Source organism: Schistocerca cancellata, chromosome 3 (assembly GCF_023864275.1).
Source record: "Schistocerca cancellata isolate TAMUIC-IGC-003103 chromosome 3, iqSchCanc2.1, whole genome shotgun sequence".
Classification (NCBI taxonomy): Eukaryota; Metazoa; Arthropoda; class Insecta; order Orthoptera; family Acrididae; genus Schistocerca; species Schistocerca cancellata.
In genome coordinates this window covers 371,491,865-371,499,035 of record NC_064628.1, presented here as the reverse complement: position 1 = coordinate 371,499,035, position 7,171 = coordinate 371,491,865, and the positions used below count along the sequence as shown (strand labels likewise).

At 44.5% G+C, this 7,171-nt stretch overlaps 1 non-coding gene across 1 annotated transcript; it reads left to right on the top strand.

The window, feature by feature from the left end:
• The first annotated feature begins 4,109 nt into the window (after window positions 1-4,109).
• Trnas-cga (transfer RNA serine (anticodon CGA)) lies at window positions 4,110-4,183 on the top strand. Its single transcript has one exon. It is a non-coding gene; the product is annotated as a tRNA-Ser (tRNA).
• The last annotated feature ends 2,988 nt before the right edge of the window (window positions 4,184-7,171 follow it).

The following is a 7,171-nucleotide window of genomic DNA, read 5'->3' as shown; positions in this document are numbered from 1 at the left end:
CTCCGAAGATATGATCGGATGTCAGTGTAGCTTCTTACACGTACACACCATTAGCGAGCAGGTAAATTATTAGAGCCCCAACATTCTCCGACAGGTCCAACGACCAACAGAGTGAATTAGTGCTGGTCATATGTAGTGTTGTCAGAAGGCCTAGTAGGATATATAAGGACCGACAACAGAGGTCAATGTTCAGTGATCACAGTGTGGGATACGAAAATACCGCGCGCTCGTGTAGGACAGCGTTGTCAGAAACAGAAAAAGTTTGAAAGTATCCTGATTGTGGGGCTCCATTTGGCCGGCTGGTCGAATCTTACAACATCCAGACTTGTAGGACATTCGGAAGTGACAGTGGCATAATGATGGATTTCACAGGTGTGCAGGTATACTCCTCAAGTTCCAGTACACCACGTATAACCACCTTAAGCGAGGATCTCAATATTCTGCACAAGCACTTCGATATCCCTGCATATCTGCACCTGCTGTCGCACATCAAGTAATGGATTCCCTCTAACAATCTATGTCATCCCACACCGCTAGTCGGATTACGGAATTGCTGTGCCATGTGTGGATTGCGTTTGGAGTGGTGTCGAGACAGGGAAGCATGGATAGCTCATGAATAGCGTCACATTGTGTTCAGTGACGAACTGCGGGTCACCACCATCCCGGATAACCATCGTCGGCAAATGTGGCGGCGGTCTAGGGACAAGTCCAATTCTTCCAAAGATTTGAGAGATTGCTGGCGTCATGGTATGGTGACTTATCGTATATGCCTTCATGTGACGGCTGGTATTAATTCACAGAACTATGACGCCATAACGATACGTCACGGAGGTCCTGTTTCCTTAAGTGTTACGTATCAAGTGACACTATCGAACTGGACTCTAGCTACTTTAGGAAGGTGCTAGTAACCTCGATGCTGAGAGCACTAAATTCACACACACAGACCCAGTGGCAAAGGAAACGTGTCCTGGGGCTCTTAAACTGTGTGCCGCCCGGTATTAGCCGAGCGGTCTATGGCGCTGCATTCATGGACTGAGCGGCTGATCCCGGCGGAGGTTCGAGTCCTCCCTCGAGCATAGGTGTGTGTGTTTATCCTTAGGATAATTTAGGTTACGTTGTGTATAAGCTTACGGACTGATGACCTTAGCAGTTAAGTCCCATAAGATTTCACACACATTTGAAAATTTCTTAAACTGTGTAGTAATTTATGTAGAGTGGTGCTGCGATTCCGAAGGTAGAGGATGACAATAACACTGAAAAACATCTTGTCGAGTACTCGTATGGCCTACAGATTTTAATCTACTAAGAAATTGAATATTCGCAGAACGAGAGTGTTGAGGGGCAATCTGTTTTAATTGTTAAAAACCGCTCAAAAGTCAAAGCTGCACAAAATATACATTTTTGATTCGAGACAACGTGTTTAAACAGCCTTAGCTGTCATCTTCAGGTCTTGAAGTTTTTTGTAGTAAGACATGATAATTTTACGCTGAACCTCACGCACAAGATGTCAAGTGGATAAAACTCAGCACATTATAAACGTCTGCCATCACTAAAATATTTAAAAAGACACAGCATCTTGTCCAAATGGCCATGTCCATATATATATTGCCATGTCCATATGTATATGGACATGGTTACTCAGAGAAGCTGCTATTTGTTTTTAAATACTATAGCGCTGACAAACTTCTATATGGCCCGCATCTCGTAGTCGTGCGGTAGCGTTCTCGCTTCCCACGCCCGGGTTCCCGGGTTCGATTCCCGGCGGGGTCAGGGATTTTCTCTGCCTCGTGATGGCTGGGTGTTGTGTGATGTCCTTAGGTTAGTTAGGTTTCCGTAGTTCTAAGTTCTAGGGGACTGATGACCATAGATGTTAAGTCCCATAGTGCTCAGAGCCATTTGAACAAACTTCTATAATGTGTTGGTTTTTATCCACTTGACATCTCGATCGTGAGGTTCAGCATAAAATGGACATCTTTTACTAGAAAAAAATGTTGAAGACCTGAAGATGACGACTAATACTACTGAAACCGGTTGTCTTGAATAAAATGTGTGTTATACGATCATGGCTTTTGAGTGGTTTTTGAACTGCGGCGAAATATTTTTTAAGTCTTGCACTATTTGAGAATGAAAGCTCAAGTGAAGACACTTCGCAATCAGTGATTACAACATTCCCTTCTTATATACTAGATGTTCCAGACACCCACTGAAGGGTGTGAAAGAATAGTGTGGAGAACTAGTAGACGGAAATTTCGATGTACACGCAAAGGTTGATCATCGAATCGCAACTCCGTAAGGGCAGAGGTAGCCCTTCGTGTCCGTATCTGACTTACGGTTTCAGTTTGAGATAATATTTTGAAACATCCTTACATGCATCATGCGTGTCATCCAGTACGTCTCATTGAGAAATAGTGTCAGTGTCGCATATTAGAGTACGTCGATGGAAATTATGCAAGAAGATGTTGCCAGAAATCTTATTCATCACTAGGTATAAACGTAGGCATCGTAGTTACAGGGAGAAAATTATTTAACTACATGAAATAAAATAGTCATAACTTCTGAACGGTTAGTGTTAGGACGTTCAAACTGGACGGTTGGCCGCGGTTCTTGATGGAAATGGGTATGCGCATCATGATTTGGTTTAGCAACGACGCCCATTTGCATTTGGAAGGGTTCGGCAATAAGCAAAATAGGCGCATTTTGGGGACTGAGAATCCGCATTTCACAATCGAGAAGTCTCTTCATCCTCAACGGGTGTCGGTGTGCTGTACAATGTGCAGTCACGGAATAATCGGTGCGATATTCTTTGATGACACAGTGACTACCGAACGGTACGTGAAGGTTTTGGAAGATGATTCTTCCCCATTATCCAAAGTGACCCTGATTTCGACAAGATGTGGTACATGCAAGGAGGAACACGACTCCATCGAAGCAGGAGAGTGTTTGATGTCATGGACGAGCACTTTGGGGACCGCTTTCTGGCTCCGGGTACCCAGAGACCACTGGCATGGGCCTCGTTTGGCCGCCAAGTTCTTCGGATCTGAACACATGCGACTCCTTTTTGTGGGGCTACATTGAAGACATGGTGAACAGCAAAACTCCAAAACCATTTCTGAGCTGAAAACAGCCATTCAGGAGCTCATCGACAGCATAGATGTTCTGACATTTCAGCGGGCCATGCAGGTTTCGCTATTTGTCTGCGCCACATCATCGCCAATGATGGCACGCATATCGAGCATGTCATAACCTAAATCCGAATATCTGTAGTGACGTTTAAATGTTGAATAAAGTGTGTGCATGCCGTCTTTCTCATATAGTTCAGTAATTGTCACCCTGTCGGTACATTGTTGTCAGCCAAAGTGAATACTTAGTAGGGGAACTCCTTATAATTCTATCCGACCTTAACGCCGAAGCTCTGCATCTACGGGCTCGTAGCCTCCGCATGTTTGCGTGTACCGACGCCGTGGCACAGAAGGAAGACTCCGCATTCTAATTGGTTACGCCAAGCAAGGTAATTAGCTGCCACGGATTGCAATAAGCCTTACGTGTTATGATTCCGTTTCCCAAGCTACAAACTACGGGAGGAAAATTTTAATTAGAAAGTACGTTCATAAATTAAAAAGTTGAGCGCAAACGGGAGAGCGCGACGTGATGCGAAGGCAGCCGTGATTACAGAACAATTGTGGGCGGAAGGAAATAACGACGCAGGCGGTGTTTCCGGTTTCCCGTTTCCAGGTAAACGCCGTTGTTATTGCAGACCTCCAAAAGTATTGCGAGCCCATGAGTAATTGGACAGGGCGAAAAGGATGAGGTAAACAACGAAATCTGTTCACGTGAGAATTATTTCAGTTTATACGCGGAGCAATACTTTTCACTCCTGATGACCTGCGATGAAACGAGGTAGCTATTGTTTTACCTCGTAACATCGACAGTATCTAAATAGTTTCCAGAATGAGATTTTCACTCTGCAGCGGAGTGTGCGCTGATATGAAACTTCCTGGCAGATTAAAACTGTGTGCCCGACCGAGACTCGAACTCGGGACCTTTGCCTTTCGCGGGCAAGTGCTCGAGGTACTGGCAGAAGTAAAGCTGTGAGTACCGGGCGTGAGTCGTGCTCGGTAGCTCAGTTGGTAGAGCACTTGCCCGCGAAAGGCAAAGGTCCCGAGTTCGAGTCTCGGTCGGGCACACAGTTTTAATCTGCCAGGAAGTTTCAGTATCTAAATAATTATTTACAAACTTACTCTCCAGATTTAATTCCGATTTCTACCATCGGTGATTACTTTTCCCGTCATTGTACTGTTCCGATAATTTCAGGTTGAAGGTAATTTCCACATGAGGTGTCAGTGCCAGGCAACAAAGATCGATGAAACTTGGGTCATACATAGAAGGAAGTGCTACACCAACTAAAAGAAATACACAATCAGACGAACAGGAATTACACCCTTATTCATAGTTAATAATTACACAGCAGTCATTACGATTCACTATGGTTTTCTGGACGTTAGTAAAAGCAGTAAAGGTGTGTGAACAACATGGACGGCAATGCATACTTTGCAACGTTCTCCCATTCTGACCACAAGGTTCGTAGAGGTTCTTTTGCGGGGGCGTTCCATTCCTCTACAAGAGTGGTTGACAGCTACTTAATGATTGTTGGTTCATGTGTACGTGCTGCAATAACGGTCCGCGACGCATGCCACACGTGCGGTAGAATTTGAGTTGGGGCAGTGTGTAGGCCAGTCCATTCGTCGAATATCGTCTCGATCCAAGAACTCTTCCATCTGCACTGTTCGATGCGGTCGCGGATTCCCATCCATATAAATGGGATGGGGAAGGAGTACAGTGTCATAATAACAATGACCGGTGAGTTTACCACATTCAAAGATTTGGAGGTCGATATGCCCATGCAACCTTATGCGTCTCCATGTAGATCTACATCTACATAGATACTACGAAAGCCACAATACGGTGCATGTCATTTCCTTTCTTGTTCAACTCTTAAATACAGCATGGGGAAAACGATTACCTGTATGCCTCCGTATGAGCCCTAATTTCTCGTAAGTTATCTTCCTGCAGGCAATAGAATAGTTCGACAGTTTGCTTCAGATGTCGGTTCTTTGAACTTCCTCAGTAGTGTTTCTCCAAAAGAACGTCGCCTTCCCTCCAAGGATTCCCATTTGCCACGCGGGGTTAGCCGAGCGGTCTAGGGTGCTGCTGCAGTCATGGTCTGTGCGGTTGGTCTCGGCGAAGGTTCGAGTCCTCCCTCGGGCATGGGTGTGTGTGTTTGTCCTTAGGATAATTTAGGTTAAGTAGTATGTAAGCTTATGGACTGATCACCTTAGCAGTTAAGTCCCATAAGATTTCACACACATTTGAACATTCCTCATGCCCATTTGAGTTCTCGAAGCATCTCCATAACACTTAATCGTTTTCGAACCTACCGGTAACAAATGTAGCAGCGCGCCTCTGAACTGCTTCGATGTCTTTTTTCCCTTCCACCTGGTACTGATCCCAAACACTCGAGCAGTACTCAAGAATAGGTCGCACCAGCGTCCTATATGCGGTCTCCTTTACAGGTGGACCACTCTTTCCTAAATTTCTCCCAAAAAACCGAAGTCATCCGTTCGCCTTCCCTACCATGGTTCTCACGTGCTCGTTTCACCTCATATCGCTTTGAAACGTTATGCCCAGATATTTAAACCACTTAACTGTGTCAAGCAGGATACTGCTAATCCGCATTCTCTTACATTTTTCCACATTTAGAAGTTTTGTCTAAGCCGTCTTGCATCTTCCTACAGTCACTTAATTTAGACACATTAACTGTACACCACGGCATCATCAGCAAATAACCGCATATTGCTGCCCACCCCGTCAGCCAAATCATTGATGTATACAGAGAACAACAGCGGTCCTATCACACTTCCCTGCGGCCCTCCTGACGATACCCTCGTCTCTGATGAACACTCGCCGTCGAGGACAACACACTGGGTTCTACTGTTTAAGAAGTCTTCGAGACACACATCTATGAACTTATACCCTATGCTCGTACCTTTGTTATCAGCCTACAACGAGGTACCGTGTCAAATGCTTCTCGGAAATCTAGAAATATTGAATCTGCCTGTGGCACTTCATCCATAGTTCTCCATCTGTCACGTGAGAACAGGGCAAGCTGAGTTTCACACGAGCGATGCTTTCTAGAATAATATTTATTCGTGGACATAAGCTTCTCAGTCCCAAGAAAGTTTATTATATTCGAAGTGAGAATATGTTCAAGGATTTTGCAGCAAAGAGAAGTTTGGGATATTGGTCTGGAATTTCGCGGGTCCGATCTTTTACCTTTCTTGTATACTGGTGTCACAAGGGCTTTTTTCAGTTGCTTGGGACTTTGTACTGGTCGAGAGACTCACGATAAATGCAAGTTAGGTAAGGGGCCAATGCTTTTGAGTACTCTTTAGAAATCCGAATTGGGTTTCCATCAGGACCTGGTGATTTACTTGTTTTCAAATCTTTCAGCTGTTTCTCTAGGCCAATAATTGTATCCTCGTACCATAACACCTGGAGCACCAAAATGATAATGTTTGACAAGTTTCTTGCTGCGTTATGTGTTTATGATCTACAGCGATGGACGGACAATCATATTTCGAAAGGTGGGGACAAATAATGAACTCGGGAACTTGTAGAGCACCGTCGGTTTGGTGGTTGAGTGTATGGTGTGGGAAAGCACAATCTGATATAGGCGTTCTTACCTCAGCCTTTGAAAACCGTTTCATCACCGGTCAAAGTTGTTGTGCCACTGTGCTCATTTCCCATGTTCGTCTTTTCAGTGGTGCATAGGACCTGTCTTAATTGTTGCAATTTTCCACAATCAAAAGAGGGGAGACAATATTACACTTGCATTTCAAAGTACTATTAAATATTGTACGACGAACTCCATTACATGGCCTTGAATTTGGGGATACAGATCAATTATTTTTCTGAAGTACTGTCTTAAATTTTAACATACATTCATGGGGGTGGGTGAGAGGGGGTGGTTTCCTTTGAGTGTGTCGGTCGTACGAACTGTGAGAAGCACAACAAGCCTGCTTCATAAATTGTACTGGGGTATGAAATTGCCCACCCTCCTCGTTCATACAAACGTCTACGTACCTCTCATGATTTTCGCAGTAGCTGGTTATGG